The following is a 15,513-nucleotide window of genomic DNA, read 5'->3' as shown; positions in this document are numbered from 1 at the left end:
TACGAGCATTAGGCAATTGTCGGACAAGGCTGTCCTGGCGCCCTGTGTCCTTGCGTCGCTGAAGGGACAATGACGACATGGACTGCGGTGCGATCGGGTAAGGCAACAAACCATATGAGTTTGTCGTCCACTACAAGTTATTTTCATACTTGCTCTGTTTTTAAATATAAGTTTTTTAGAGATTTTACTAGCGAAAATTGCTTTTGGCTCTCGAGCTTCATGGAGGCTTTAAATTTAAGCTCTAAATTTTGAAAAAATAAGTATTTTAATATTTTAAAAAATTACGAAAAAGATACATAGATAGATGAAGGTATACACAAGTGTGTAAATTTTCAGAACAAAATACGTTGAAATGAGCGGTGTGCAAAAAAGACAAATCTCAAACTTTTTAACACATGTTACTATTCATCATTTCAGGCCATGAATTTATCTTTTTTGTACAGGTCGTGTTTCAAAGTATTTCGACCTGAAATTTTGCACACACACGGATTACATCCTTGTTTAGTTGTATATTTTTTCAGATTTTTCAAAACTAATTTTTTTGAATTTTGATTTTTCAAGAATTTCGGCCTCCACGGCTTCCGGGAGCCAAACATCCATTCTCTTTTACTAGAGACTATATACGGAGCAAAATGAATGAATTTACATTTAAAATATGTCTATGCATATTCATATGTAATTTATTAGTGGAACCTTTAAAAATATTTGTATTTAGGAACAGATCGAGTAAAAAGTAAATTCTAGTTTTTAGTTCAATAGTCAAAAGATTGACGTTTTATGTAAATTATGTCCCAACTTTAATGAAATATGTCATGTTTGATGATATTTCTTTGATTTGTTCAAATTGATTTTTAAATGGATGCCGGCCTTTGTTGGATAGCCGGCTACCGTACCTATGGATTGGTCTCCACCAAGCGTCGGAGATGACCTTACCCCGCCAAGCGGATATGTGCACGTTGTTTTCCTGTATATAGTCGACCCGTCGAGTCATTAGAGATCACTAGCAAAAGGGCTCGTGCGTTGTAACGGAAAAAAAATACCACACGCTTTAAATTTTTTATAATCATTTTGATTTATTAAAATAATAAGCTAATTAACTAATGTAGTCAGTCCTATCCTATTTTGTTGAGAAATCAACCCGTCCATTGTTAATTCCACCATGATGAGAAATTGAACGGGACAAACAAAGCAAAACAAAGAGGCTACGTGAATTGATCAATGGACTGTTATCTTATTTCACTCATAGGATAGAGAATGTGGGATCAGATGACAAACTAAAGGTGGTGTTCCATTCTCTCTCTCTATAACAATGCAATCTTACATTCAATACATTCATTCATCAGCAAACAAATTTCCACAAAACAAAATTTCTTGCCGGTGCTTGGCACACAGTTGGAGGCATGGGGAGGGGATCTCACCAGATGATGAGTTCCTGCCGGGGGAGGGGATACGATGAGGGTTAGGAACCTCTATCTGGCCATAACGAGTCGTCGTTGCCGCGCCATAACCTCGGAGTTCCCCGTGTGAGGCATGGAGGCCCGCCTCCACCTGCAAGTACTTCGCTCCGCCGCGCCTTATCCACGCGCCGCCGCCGTTCTGCATCGAGCACACGCATCATCCCAAGTCATTGTAGCTGTCGCGTTGATTTGATCCAGAACCTGTGCTCGAGCGCCGAAACGGGGGCAGCAAGCGGGCAGAGATACGACCGCGGAGGCAGGTGGGTTGAGATCAACAACAGTGGTGGTTGAGGTCGGCCGCGGAGGCGAGTGGTGAGGCAGCGGCTTGGGCACAGGCCAGGCTGGACCAGGGTCGACGCGATGCGCTCGAGCGCCGCAACGGGGGCCGTGAGCGGGGAGAGGTACATCCGCGGAGGCGGGTGGGTTGAGATCGGCAACGATGGCGGTTGAGGTCGGACGCGGTGGCAAGCGGTGTGGCGGCGGCCTGGGCACAGGTCAGGATGGCTCAGGGTCGACGGGAGGAGGCGATGCGTACGGGTATAATTTTTCAGCGAATCGTTTTTTCCTTTTGCGTTGCAGATAAATGATAGAGCGCGAGTTGAATAACAAAAATTACATGGGCTTTTTTATAAATTATAAAAATACCGTGGTGAGTTTTCCGACGGAAGCAATAGCCGCTTTATTATTAGGTATAGAATTGATCCTACAACCAAATCGCAAGGGCATCTCCAGCCGTTAGGTGCAAAGGCGTTTCAGCCGGCGGTATTTTGGCTTAGGTTTCCGGTCGCACCTTCAAGTTTCGGCCATCACGCATACATAAAATTTAAATTTTGCTTTTTCGCTATAAAAAAGATACATGTTCAACGATCATCATGCCACATGTCGGCGATCATCATGTCAATAGTTTGAGATTAAAATGGCGGGATCCGCACACATAGAACTCAAATGGCAAGCTCCTTATCTACTGCAGGGGCGGGAGAGGTCGGCGTACACGGCGGAGTCACAGTGCTAGCCGTTGGCGTGACCGTCGTCGGTGTTGGTGATGTGTCGCAATCGGCGAAGCGGTTGCCGCCGGTCCCGACATGAGGTTCAAAATAAGGTTCCCCTCCGCAAAGTACCACGCCTTCACCTGCGGGTCCATTGTCGTCGTGTCACCTCCTCCCATCACGAAAGTCAGATCGGTGTTGCGCTTCTTCGCGGCCACGTTGGTCCTCAGAAGGTCGAGCTTGGCGTCCTGCTTCGTCATCAACGCCGAGCACCTCGCCCCGGACTTCTCCTCTCTCATGGCGGAGTGACTCTTGGCGTCGGCGATGCATTGTTCGATCGACACCTACAGTCGTTCGGAAGCGGGCACCTAGTCCCTCGCCTTCTTCGTCTTTTTGTTGCCACCAGGCCTCCCTTCTGCCGCCCCCAAGATACGCGCGTCCGGGTTGTAGACGTCGTCATTGACTTGGCAAGAGCGAGCCGGACCTCCGCCCATTTCTCACACGACTCAATTCTGGTGAACACGTGGAGGAACTTGCAGCCCGCGTCGGTGTTGCTGTCCCGGCGGAACATCTCAAACATTCGGACCATCTGCACAAACGAAGAACAGGTGTTGGCAAAAACAACAGAAGATCACGGACCGGGCGATCCATGGACATACGTGTCGTTCAACATTGGCGCCGCTCTCCGGGTGAGCCATGACCTCTTCATGGATCCCATGCCACTAGTTGCATGCTTTTTGGATGCTCACCCAATGGTTGGACATGGCCTTGTCGGTGCGCTCCATTTGTATGCCAGCGAACTCGGGGTCGACCAACTTGAGCTCGTCGAATGTCGTCTTGATCCTCCTCCAGTAAGTTTTGTTGTTCTGATTCGTGTCGGTGATCGGGTCCATGCTGATAGTCTTCGATGCTTCGGTGAGGCACTGGTCCTCCTTCGCCGTTCACTTCACACGGGGCTCGGCCGGCTGTCAGTTGGCCGCCCATTTGTTCTTCTTTCTTCCCTTGCTCCTCATCGGCTCCGGCTTCACTCGTTCTTCCTTCTCCACCTCCGCCACCACCTCCTCCTCCTCTACCTCCTCCTCATCTATGTCAACGTCGGTGTCCAGTGTTTCTTCTTGTGTACCGAACCTAGGGCACAAAGCGGCGGTTGTTAGGCCGCTGTTGATGATCTCCTCCATCTCAGCAGCAGCGTTGCTGAACTATGGTGCCGAACCCAGCGTGAAAGGCAGTGGGCCATGGCGCAGGACCATCGTGGACGAACCCGAGCACGTCGGAGAGTAGCCATACTGGGTGTTATGGCCGGCGGTGAACGCGGAAGGCGTGCGCGGGAAGGCGGTTTGGGGTTGAAGCCGTCGAGAGCATCGTCGTCGACATATCTCTGTGAGGAGGCCGTGTAGCCCCACCCCAGCGATGGGAAATTGGCCGGCGACGCGACGTTCTGCTCGTTGCTCCACGCGCCTTGTGGGCATGGGCCCACCTGTTGAGGCAGAAAGTTCGGCCGCTCGTTCGCCAAGGCCAAGCGAGATGATGCCTCCTGCTTCGCCGCCGCCGCCTCCGCAACCCTGGCTCTCTTCATGATGAGCCTGTTCCGCCGAGAGAATGGCTTGAACGGCTAGGGGTGTGGATGTGGGGAAGGAAAGGAAGGGGAAGGCAAAAAGGCGGGAAAATCAACCAGTGTCGCCGACAATGCGATCCGAGTCGCTTCATCCAAAGCCCCGAGGTGCCCTTCAGCGCGCTTGGTTCGCCATGGGTCCGTCAACGTTAATCTCCCCTAATAATAAAGCGCGGAGCGCTTCTGCCGTCCGTCGTGGCTTTTTTGCAAAAAATTCCCTCCGTTTTTGAGCATTCAACCCGCAGTCCCTGATTAAGTGGAAAAACGTTTCAGATTTGCAAGAAAGCCCCTTGCCCCCGGATCGGATCCGCCCCACCCCACCGCCGCAGGGCAGCCCCTCGCCCCCGGATCGGATCCGCCCCACCCCACCGCCGCAGGGCAGCCCCTCGCCCTCGGATCGGATCCGCCCCACCCCACCGCCGCCAGGGCCGCCCCGCACCAGCCACCCCCGCGCCTCCCCCGGCCTCCTCCGCCCCCTGCCACTCCTCTCCACCGACCGGCTCCTCCTAGCACCCGACCACCACGTCGCCACCAGCCACCTCCTCCACCTCCGGCCGGACGCGTCGAGGTGGGTCTCTCCCGGCCATGGGGTCGGTGAGGAAGGCCTCGATGACGCCGAGGATGGGGTCCTTGGGCGCCGGCTCGACGTGGCCAAGGAGAGTTCGTTGTTGAAATCTGTTGCGTCTGTTAAATTCCCCATCCCTGGCTCACAACTTCTGTGTGCTCGAATCTATTTTGTTTGTTCTGGTGCATACAATTCCAACCACTGTTCCAATTGTTCCGTTCTTGCGAGAGTTCAGGCGCCACCCGATGGTCCCCCATCGTCGTCTACGACGGCGCAAGGCTCGTCACCAGGGAGGCCGTCGTCCTGGCCCAGTCCTCCACCGTCTCCGTCTGCCTCTCCAACGCCACCAACGGCCGGCCCTTCATATCGACGCTCGAGCTCAGGCCGCTCAATGGCTCGCTCTACCGCACCAACGGCGAGGCCCGCGCATTCCTCGCCCTCGCCGCCCGCATCAACTTCGGCGCCCCTCGCCAAATCCCCTCAAGTCTTCCTTTTCTTTTTCTTTTCTTTTCCCCTTTTTTCTTGCAATTTCATTCATTACAGACAGCAAGTAAGGGATTTATTTTCAATATTGCGAGCCTCAAGAATAACTCATTTTTCTCCAAAAGATAGCATTCCTCATCTCTTCCTCAGACGAAAGGTTTTCCTCAAGAATTATTCTCTGTATCGGAGACCACATCACTGTTTTTCCACAAGGTTGGACAAAGATGGATGTTGATCTTACCTTCATAACCACTAAACCAAAATAATCCATCATTTCTGTTTTTAACCACGGTGACAAACTGGCAACATCTCAACCTTCTTATTAAACCAAACCAAGTTTCCACTCGCAAAACCTTCAACTGTGAGCAGATGGTCAAGCGTAGCATAGTTAGTTATGCTAGAATTTGCTTATAAAAAACCATGAGAAGTTTTCGCCTTCCTTGTTTCTTTAACGCCCACAAAGTCAACCTTGTGGGCAGACAAAATATCATGCAAACAATCTCTAACATTCCAGAAAAGACCTTTCATGGAGGAATTTTTTTTCCATATAAAAAAGCCACAAAGATTTTCTGTTTGTAATTATATTTATCCAGTTACCATCAGGCAGTCACCTGGGGTTCACCCATTAGAAAAAACATCAAATATAACTAGACAAGGCAACATCAGAATTTCATTAGCGAAACAACCTATTTCCCTAAGCTAAATCTTGTGCAACAAAATCTCTTTCTTCTTCTTCTTTGTTTCAAAAAATATTTCTTTTTCTTCTGTTGCTTTGATCATAATCAATTACAGTTCTTAACAATTACTGAGTTGATGAACACGGTTAGTTCAATGAATGCAAGTATCCTGATGATCCATACGACCGGATATGGGAGTCAGACATGGTCCGGCGGGCCAACTACCTGGTCGACGCGGCACCCGGCACGGTCAATGTGTCCACCGACAAGCCAGTGTTCGTCGCCACGAGTGAGAGGCCGCCGGAGAAGGTGATGCAGACTGCTGTCGTAGGCACCATCGGCCGGCTTACCTACCGGCTCAGCCTCAACGGCTTCCCGGGTGATGGCTGGGCCTTCTCCTATTTCGCTGAGATCGAGGAGTCCATCGTCCCCGAGACGTGCAAGTTCAAGCTATTCATCCTAGGCCTACCTGACGTTAGCAAGGCCACCGTCGACGTCGGTGAGAATGCTCCTGGGAAGTTACGGATCTACCAGCCAGGCTACTATAACGTGTCACTGCCCTTCGTGTTGTCGTTCGCGTTCAAAAAGACCAACGACTCGTCTAGGGGACCAATTCTCAACGCTTTCGAGATTTACAAGTATGTGGAGATTGAGCCCGGGTCCCGTCCTTCGGTGATTGGGCCAACGAAGGCGGCGATCCCTGCTGGCCCTCGCCGTGGTCTTGGGTCAGATGCTCCTCAGAACCACAACTAAGAGTGGTTTCAATGTATGTAATCTTTTCACTTAACTCTCCATGCTTTTGCTTCCTGATCATGTGCTGAATGTTTAGTGTATATCTGCGCTTTAACAACCTTTTGTTGTGAACAGAAATCTTTCAGGGAAGAACTTGACAGGGAGCGTACCTCCGGAACTCGTGGCTTTGACATTCTTAGCAGAAATGTAACAACTTTCACCACTGCCTTTATTCTCACACAATGTTCTTCTGATTAAACCATGAACTAATACCTCTATTCCTTCTACACATGTCCTGATTGATCATGAATTTATTTCAGTCAATTTGATGATAACATGCTGACAGGTCCGATTCCAGACCTTTCCGCCTCTTCGAACCTCCCAATCATGTGAGTCACCTGTCTCATTTCTGATTGTTGACCTCCCGTTATCGCTAATTGCGTCTTTCTCATGAATGGATACTTCATTAATTTTCTAACTGAATAAAAATGCAGTCATTTTAAGAACAATTAGCTTACTGGCAGTGTGCCTTCATATTTGAGCAGCTTGCCCAAGCTCACTGAGCTGTGAGTTTTTCATCAAACCCTTGCTTAATGTGTCCAATTAATTGCACTTGTAGTACAAAAAAAAAGAAGGTCACAACAGGCCCTTGTGAACTGACTGCTGAATATTATTCTACAAATAATGCAGCTATCTTTAGAATAACAAGCTGTCTGGATATATCCCCAAAGCTCTGAAAAGCAGAGGCATTATTTTCAAGTTGGTATTCTTTCCTTCATACACTACATTAATTAGCATATTATTTCAGCAATAGTTATTCAAATAGCTTGCTATCAGCTACTAATATTTAAGCTTTCCTCACTGTAAAATTTTCAGCTATGCTGGAAATATGAACCTGAAGGCAGGGAGCCAAGAGAAGCACCACATACTAATCATCATATCTGTGCTGCTTGGAGTATCCTTGTTGCTTGCAGTTTCCCTCTGTTGCTACGTGCTGACGCGCAAAACCAACAAGAACAACCCACCACCAGAAGGTCGCCTCCTCACACCTTTGTTATATTTTTCTTGTAGTGTTCCCTTGTGTGAGCGTGTGTCTGTTGTTAACTCTTCTATAACCTTCAATCATTATTGTTCAGATGACCTTACAAAGGCAGCCCCGCCTGCGCACAAGCTGCACACGTCAAATGCGCCGTTGTGCGAAATCGCTACCGAGACTTGCCATCCCTTCAGATTATGCGACCTCGAAGAGGCGACCAAGGACTTTGAGAACAGGATCGGCTCGGGGGGTTTCGGGATAGTGTACTACGGGAAGCTGTCGGATGGAAGGGAGATTGCGGTGAAGGTGCCGACGAACGACTCGTACCAGGGAAAGAAGTAGTTTACAAATGAGGTTGATCGTTAATTTGTTTGCGTGTAAAGCAGCTACTGCTTCTGCCGTACGTCATAGTTTTTACCCCTAAAATTGCCACAAGTTAAAAAAAGATTCAGATTTTCTTTCTTGTAAAAATCGCCGAGAGGTTACGTTTTTATAAGTTTGGACAAGAAATTGTTACTAACACATGCGTAGCGTAGTTGCTCAAGCCCCATGTTGTTTGAGGCTAACCCGGGTTCGAACCTCGGTTTCTGCGGCTTTTTTTTCAAGTCTCCCTTTTTCTTTTTATTGCAGCTAGCATGCACATCTTTCTTTCAGTACGTTTTCATGTCCGCCCCATGTTTTTATCTTTATTTTTATGCTTTTTCTTTTCTCATTAAATTTTTTATTTTCCCTATCTTTAAATTATTTTGTAATTTCCCAAAAATCCAAATTTTAAAAGTTGTGAGTTCTGAAAAATGTTCATAAAATCATACATCGTTAGTTATTTACAAAATTCGGACATTGTAAAAAAATCATGAATTTAAAAAATGTTTACGATTTTTAGTAATGTTCATTATTTCAAAAATGAATTGTGGATAGACAAATGTTGAGTATTCAAAAAATATTCAAAAACTTGGAAGATTTTCGGAAAATGAAAAAGAAAGAAATAAATAAGTAAATAGAAAAACTAAGAGAAAATGTGAAACCGAAAAGAAAATATAAAAACGTAAGATAATTTATACTTGCTAATAAAGAAAATAGATATTCTTAGTCTGTCATGCTATTTACGGAAAACTCCTTGATGTTTTTGACATTAAACCGTAGTACATATTAAATGTTTTTTTAAATACTCATATTTTCTAAACCGTAACTTCAAATTTAACATGTTATATATGGATTTTGAGTAGAAAAATATGTAGAATCTGAATATGTTGTTATTTTACCTGTTAACAATTTTAAAAATATTATCTAGGATGCAATATTAATCAATAATGCATTACCCGCCTTTCTTTCAGATCGGTATTAATTTGGATTATGGATGAACATCTCAGTAGAATCAGGGTTAGGGACGGAATTGAAGATCATTTGACTGTTTATTTGTACGTATTAAATCTACATGCAAGCCGTATTATAATAGAAGACATGTGAAATCTTGAACTACTTTTTTGTAGGCTAAGAGCATCTTTGTTTGGGTTTCAAAATACTCAAATTATGAATCACCTTTGAAAAATTAAAAGTATGTGGTATTTTTTCCCGTTGCAACGCACGGGTCCTTTTGCTATATATATATATATATATATATATATATATATATATATATATATATATATATATATATATATATATATATATATACACTAATAAATGACCTATTATTTCTGTGATACGTCATTAAATTTGCTCTTAAAGTTCGTTGAAATTACCCACCAATGCCACCCGTAAGTGACAAAACGATTCATTTTTGAACTTCAATTCGGCTCTTTGTTTCTCATTCTAAAGGCTGACGTTCCCTTATTTTACCACAATAACAGGCTAGGCCAACCGGTTGGGTGCGCCCCGCCCCACCCAAGAGACCTAGGTTCGATCCCGATTGCAACCCTTTTCTTCTATTTCACACTTTTTCTATTTTTTTCTCTTTTGCCTTTATTTCCATAAACTTTGCACACATGTTATCATGGATTAAAGAAATGTCAAATTTGTAGACACAAAAGTTCTCACATATACAAAAAAAAATGTACAATGTGTATGGACAATAAAAAAATGTACAAACCTTTTTGTTCTTCTATTTCGCACTTTTTCTATTTTTTTTCTCTTTTGCCTTTATTTCGATAAACTTTGCACACATGTTAATCATGGATTAAAGAAATGTTAAATTTGTAGACAAAAAAGTGTACAATGCGTATGGACAATAAATAATATATTTTTCTTTTATTTTGAAAAATATTGATCGTGTATTTAAAACACTTTAAATGCGCATAGGAAAATGTTTCCGGTGTATAAGAAAACATATACAAAAATATATAATGTGTATGGAACAAAGTAGACATAGAATATAGAACTTTTCAAAAATGTTAATAGTGTATTTTAATAATGTAAAACATGTATATAAAAAATATTCATGATGCATACAAAATATGTGAAATGCATATTAAAAAAATTAGACATCAAAACTCAATAATGTTTGTGATGTCACACGCAAAAAAATGTTTCTAATGTATAAAAAATATACAATGTTGTTTATACAAGCTTTACATAAAAAATGGCTGAGCTTTGATTTTTCATATATATAAACTGTTTTGCTAATTATTATTTTAAAAATATCGATATTGATACGCAACCTGAAACATTTGATATGCATGTACTTACAAATTGATTGTTTTCGATGTAGTTGTTTAATATGTTTGCAACCAAATTAAAACTCATTTAGATTACAAATGTAAACACATATATCAGCAAGATAAAAATAATGTTCTAATGCATATCTATTATTAATTAATAAAATAAAATTGCAAATGAAACTGTTAGTCACTGAAATTAATTAATTATGAAAAAATTACAAGGGCCAACTTCTATTAAATTTATAACCCGTTACAACACACGGGCATTTATACTAGTTTCAGTGTAAATCAATGAAAAACAAGGTTCTAAGGATGTGAATGAAAGAGAAAATTAAATGCCGGCGTTAAAAAAATTGAAGGATGGGCCTGCTGGGGGCGATGGAGATGCCATAAGTTACTCGACCACCACGAGGAAATCATGGAGGTTGCGGGAAGAAGCTTCCGACCGGTTAGGGTGTGTTTGGTTGCTGTCATCGGCTGGAATGTCACGGGTCGGACAAGTTCCTAGTCCTTGTTCCTGCGTTTGGTTTACCAACTGAAACAGAACCCACTCATTCCACTTTAGGGAATATTCCACTCAGATCCGGAACGTGCTAGTACCACGAAATTGATGGAATCACACGGAACGGCTCGTCTGCTCGCGCTGCTCGTCGCCGCTCGTCGCTGCTCGTCGCCGCCCACCCGCGCTGCTCGTCGCCGTCCACCCGCGCTGCGCCTGCCGGGGCCGCCGCGCCCTCGGCCCCCGCGGCGCTCGGCCCCCTCCCTCTCTGCTGCCGCGCTACGCCGCCGGCCCTCTCCCTCTCTGCTGCCGCGCTACGCCGCCGGCCCTCTCCCTCCCTCTCTGCTGCCGCGCCGCGCCGCCGGCCCCCTCCCTCTCTGCTGCCGCACCGCGCCGCCGGCCCTCTCCCTTCCTCTCTGCTGCGTCGCCGCCGGCCCTCTCCCATCCATTTTTCATTCCATGCCTCCCAACCAAACACTCGAACGGAACCATCCCGTTCCACTTTTTTGCTCGTACCAAACACAGGAACGGAACCGACCCGTTCCTCTGAAATGGAGCCATTCCATTCCATGACAGTTGGTTCTCCAACCAAACACACCCTTAGTGTTTCAAACACACCCTTAGTGTTGTTTTTTCCATTCCGCATGTACTATAACTAAGCCATTTTGTCTTTCTCCAAACGACAGAAGAACATTTTATGAGGTAGACATGTCTGTCGGAGGGAGTGACGAGATGCTTGCCAGCTCTGCACAAACTGTATGGCATATCGGCGTCTCCAATAGTCTCTAGCTGAATTCTAAATTATTTATTACGTTAAATTTGACTAATAAGCTAGTGGAATAATGAAGCGGGCTGGAGCTTCTTACGAGATGAGGGCCGAGAATTCAGGCAAACAAAAGCTAGCAATGATTATAGTCTATAGATGACAAACTTTGTAGTCTTCTCGCCGAATTTTGCTTGTTTGTCGGGGGAGAGGGGGGTTTGAAGAATCTCAGAGTATGGTCACTCGTTAGAGAATAGCAATGCAATTCTAATTGGTCTCTATTTTCTATCGATGACCAGATTTGGCTATGTCTAGCAATTAAACACAAACATGTCACGAACCGCACGCACCCTTCGGTCGCCGCGAGGGGGTGACTCCTCTATCTGTAACCGTCGCCATGCTTCTTCTTTCCTCACCCTTCGTCGTCGGAAGACGCTGCCGGGCATAGTCCGTGTGGGCGATGGCGGCAGCGGGGCACATCTCCCTCCCTGCTATGTGGATGACAAGGCCTGGTGGTGGTTGGCGCCGCCCCGGTTAGATGAGCATCTGGGCGTACAACGGCAGGACTTGACGAGCGGTGGTCGGCAGTGAAGGTCAAGGATCGTCTCCTATCTGCGCTCTTCGGCCAGATCAGGGAGATTATGGGCCTGTTTGATTGAAGACTAATTTTGCCAAACCAAAGTGTGACAAGCCATTAAAGTGTGGCAAGCCATAAAGTGTGGCTGAAAAAATGAACGCCAAACTTTGGCAAAAGTTGGCAAAAAAATCGACTCTATGATAAATGGGTCATAGCGACAATAAAGTGTGGCAAGCTAAAGTGTGGCAAAAACTAAACATACGCCAACTAAACTGTGGCTGCCAAATTTTGGCTTGGCAAAGTGTGAGTGGGAACCAAACATGCCCTATATGCTTGCGGCCACGATGAGGATGGGGTCGTTGGCCTTGGCCTGATATGGCCGTGGCTGGTGGCTAGACATGTCCATGATGTCCGGTGGTTGGCTACTAGTCATGGTCATCGGGTTGCGAACGATGCGGTGACGAGTGCGGCACGTCGACAACTAGCAGATCTTGACGGGTTCTTTTGATCACGTCGGGATTCAACCATTGTCTGGTCCTTGACAATGCGGACAACTTCGGTGGAAACCGTAGATATCCTTGGGATCAAGCGATGACGATGCTTTTGCGTCATAGTCCTTCTTGAGGGCATCGTTTCTGGAGTTTGCTCTGATTGATGGGACCATCGGCGTTGGTGGCGCACGCCATGATGGTGCGACTGCCGGTGAAAATCGCGTCGACTGTGGTCATGGCGGGCGATGGCGGTGTATCCTATGTCGTTTCCTTGTCGAGGCATCGTCGTTGCAGTTTGCATCATCATACTCAGGATGCTCCGGGGAAACCCTAGATCTGGGTCTCCCGGATCGAACTATGATGGCACTTTTAGTGTCATTCTCCCTCGAGGAGTATCGTTTTGGAGCTAGTGATGGCTGGAAAGGGCGAGAGATGGAGCGGTGTTGCATCTTCGCCATCAGCGGCATCGGATCTCGACGGCATGGTGCAGTTGGGTCTCAGTGTTGGATGTGTGTTGATGGGCACACGAAGGATGGTGTTGTCTCGCACCATGATGACATCGACAATAGAGCATGTCAAGATCTTTTCATTGATCACTCGTGAAGATGGGACAGAGGAAGATGGCGGTCGCGGATTTTTGAGGACGCGCATGCGGTGCGCACTCGGAGCTTGCTAGACTGGTTGGTGGTCCCGGCTAACCAGCGGGCAGCTTGACGAGGCCACTGGATTTTCTAATGTGTATGAGGCCACGACACATCATCAACTTTGTAGGAATGATAATAGTGCTCGTCTCAAAGGTGCCTTTGGTTGGTCCATGTATTAATTTTATAAGGCTTTGTGAAATAATTTAATAAAGATGATTGTGTGCATTCATCACTGCAGAGGCCGGGGTTATCCTTCTTTTTAAAAGAAAGAACATACATGGACATATTTGTAACTTTTGGATACATCTGAGGAGTTTTGAGCATCGTCTTAGCCGATCCATTTTGACCGAATTAGTAAGACCCAACTCGCCTAATTGTAAACCGTGAAGGACCTATGATAATGGACAGCGCTAGGCATCAGACGACTGATCCATTGTTTTCATCAGACCAGTCGAGCACCATAGGATCAGAAGTACTCCAGCCGTCCAATATGCTAATATGGCCTACACATAGTTTGTTGGTTTGAATCGTTAATTAATTGCTCATGTAATCCTTCCACTAAACACGTCCACTACAGATGCCAACGACCGTTTCTTTCTAATTCACTGCTTCCTAGATTGAGTAGAGTTGCTTCCTAATTCACTACATCATAGATTAAACGCTAGCACCAAAATAGGGTAGATTCATTACATGGCTGTTAGCCAAAAAATGCTTCCCATAAAATCACGTCAAGTATCCTTTATTATTGAGAAAATCATGTAAATATTGATTTGCTTCTAACAAACAGATATAAGAACATAATTATTATTCGAGATGCATTTTGTTCATCCTAACATGCTTATGTGGCGTGGAAGCATCATTCATTATCAATAGAAGCATAATTTTATGGTGTGATGAGAACGCATTTATTCATATTTATCGAACGCGTTTTGAGCAATATTTTTCACATCGACAGACTCATTATTTCTATGCTATATGGTAGCATTTTGATGATTTATAAATATATTTTGGTGTAGCTGAAATAATATTTGCTTTTCATGGAAGCACTTACTTTTTGCAAAATAAATTGTACAGAAGCATAACAAGAATATACACATGAACGAATTTAATCGATAAGAACAATATACACTTTTATTCCTAAACAACTACTCCCTCCGTCCCAAAATAAGTGTCTCAAGCCTAATACAAGTTTGTACTAGTGCTAGTACAAAGTTGAGACACTTATTTTGGGACGGAGGGAGTATAATTTGACTTATGCATAGCCATCATCACTGCACGTTGAACTGGCCAATCATTCGTGAGTTACACATGTGCTGCGAGTTCTTCGTCATCAACAAGTCAACCATCAACAAAAAACGGTGCCTAGAGGCTGCATCGAATGGCCATTGTGCTGCAAGTGAAGAAGCTTGACTATATCGAACAACACAAAATGAATGTACAACAGAAACATCAGCGACAAACATCTAAACAAAGACTAGTACTATTTGTCAAAATTAATATTTAGCTGCAAGAAGAAAAATGTATGGTTAACAATATTAATAAAAAGTTAGGGGTCTTCTTACCGTTTTGTTAAAAACATTATCAGTAAAAGAAGTCACACTAGCCATGGTTGAAGCATATAGTGGAATTGGTTGGACCAAAATGGCTATATAATAAAAGAAGCATACATGGGCAATGGTTGAAGCAAAGTTTACTATCATGGAAACATATTAAAAGAAGGTTCACTGAAATGTATGTACAACAACTATAGTCAAAGAAGCAACACCGATCGCCGTTGAAGCGTACACTAATACTGATTGAAGCACAAATAAATATTGCTTCAGGCAGAATGTATATACAATAAAATAAGGGCACAGTGGCGATGGTTGAAGCATAAATTCACTACCATGGATATCTATGCAAGAAATAAGGATAAAAAGCAAGGAGGCCACCTCAGTACAAGCTCGACAGGAGTTAGGATACCTTGTTCCATGTGCTTCTTGTAATCTGAGAACATAACCATGCAAAGAAAAATCGTTTGAATAAATACAAAAAAATGGGGGAGATCTCTAGAATGCATACTAGGCAATGTTTACAACAAAAATGCAAAAAAGAAGAAGCAGTATTGATGGAAGAAGCTATTTAAACAGGAGAAGCACATGAACTAAAAATTCAGAATTACCAACATCAGTATAATCTCAACCTGGCCCATATTAGATGGGAGCATAGAATTTGAACTACAAGATCTGAACATAAAGGAATCATAAGCTACCAGAGGAGATGAGAGGTAAAGGAAGATTTCATATAGAGTACCGAGGGTCTTGTCTCCGTTGCGATGAGAGAAGACATCCGGGT

General features: G+C 44.5%; 1 pseudogene; it reads left to right on the top strand.

The window, feature by feature from the left end:
* The first annotated feature begins 4,189 nt into the window (after window positions 1-4,189).
* Window positions 4,190-8,070, top strand: LOC123426211 (annotated as a pseudogene).
* Window positions 8,071-15,513: the final 7,443 nt, after the last annotated feature.

Source organism: Hordeum vulgare, chromosome 2H (genome assembly GCF_904849725.1).
Source record: "Hordeum vulgare subsp. vulgare chromosome 2H, MorexV3_pseudomolecules_assembly, whole genome shotgun sequence".
Classification (NCBI taxonomy): Eukaryota; Viridiplantae; Streptophyta; class Magnoliopsida; order Poales; family Poaceae; genus Hordeum; species Hordeum vulgare.
Note: the sequence above shows the minus strand (reverse complement) of the source record. Positions and strands in the feature narration are given on the sequence as shown.